This window comes from Procambarus clarkii, chromosome 89, assembly GCF_040958095.1.
Source record: "Procambarus clarkii isolate CNS0578487 chromosome 89, FALCON_Pclarkii_2.0, whole genome shotgun sequence".
Lineage (NCBI taxonomy): Eukaryota > Metazoa > Arthropoda > Malacostraca > Decapoda > Cambaridae > Procambarus > Procambarus clarkii.
This window is the reverse complement of record NC_091238.1, coordinates 17,119,315-17,121,010: the sequence shown is the minus strand read 5'-3', so window position 1 is coordinate 17,121,010 and position 1,696 is coordinate 17,119,315.

The window sequence follows — 1,696 nt, the reverse complement described above, 5'->3', positions numbered from 1 at the left end:
AATCCAGGGGCCAGATTCACGAAGCACTTACGAACGTGTACATCATTCCTCAATCTATGACGGCTTTGGTTACTTATATTAAACAGTTTACAAGCATGAAAACTTGCCAATCAACTGTTGTTATTGTTATAAACAGCCTCCTGGTGCTTCGGAGCTCATTAACTGTTTAATAATTGTAAACAAAGCCGCCAAAGATTGACAAAAGATGTACAGGTTCGTAAGTGCTTGCGAAACTGCTTCGTGAATCTGTCTCCAACGAGGAAAGGCTAAAGAAGCTTCATCTCACCACACTTGAAAAAACAGGACACGGAATCGAGGAGACATGACAACGACATACAAGTTTCTGAGAGAAAGCAATAAGATTGATAAAGAAGAAATGAGACACAGATGTCAGAAAGAACTTTCCTAAGACATAAACAGTGAGTAAATGCAAGGAACTACAGGGAAAGATATTAGCATCAAGCATAATATTCCTTTTGAAAATCAGATATGAAAAATTAGCTGATCAGACGTGCCTTCAATAGAGACCTGGCAGCTAGGGCTCGAACCTGTCCTCGTAATAGAACGTCGCATTTTTGACGTATACTCCACCTAAAGCCAAAAAAATATTGAAGAAAATGGTAGCGGTCTGGCGAAAGTGACGTTCTGTCCCGTTTTCTGTTTTAGGTCCTCTGGTAGGTTAGGATAAGGGCACTTTAATAGGACAGTTTTTTAACGTTATCTTCTTGAGGTTATCTTGAGATGATTTCGGGGGTTTTTAGTATCCCCGCGGCCCGGTCCTCGACCAGGCCTCCAACCCCAGGAAGCAGCCCGTGACAGCTGACTAACACCCAGGTACCTATTTTACTGCTAGGTAACAGGGGCATAGGGTGAAAGAAACTCTGCCCATTGTTTCTCGCCGGCGCCTGGGATCGATCCCAGGATACGTTGGGGAAACCTTAGGAATACAGGCTGAGCGCTCAGGATATGACCAAAAGGAGGGAACAGTGCTCAACCACTTGGACCATCGGAGATCGAACACTGGCCCTGCAAGCTACAAGCACGTCGCTCTACCGACCAGTACATCTAGGTGAGGACACACACTCTGGACTCCCCCCCCCCCCCCACGAATCAAGTCAAACTATTACGAGGATAAAATGTTCAACCCGGACTGAAGCTTTTAAGTCCAAGGGATGAATCGGACAGGGGACGTCCCACCGCTTTGTTGCACGCCCTCCACACCTGCAGGTCCCCTCCACACCTGCAGGCCCCCCTCCACACTCCCTCCACACCTGCAGGCCCCCCTCCACACTCCCTCCACACCTGCAGGCTCCCCTCCACACTCCCTCCACACCTGCAGGCCCCCTCCACACTCCCTACACACCTGCAGGCCCCCTCCACACTCCCTACACACCTGCAGGCTCCCCTCCACACTCCCTCCACACCTGCAGGCCCCCTCCACACCTGCAGGCTCCCCTCCACACTCCCTCCACACCTGCAGGCCCCCTCCACACTCCCTCCACACCTGCAGGTCCCCTCCACACTCCCTCCACACCTGCAGGTTCCCCTCCACACGCCCTTCACACCTGCATGTCCCCTAAACACCTGCAGGACTCCTCCACATTCCCTCCACACCTGCAGGACTCCTCCACATTCCCTCCACACCTGCAGGCTCCCTCCACACTCCCTCCACACCTGCAGGTTCCCCTCCACACGC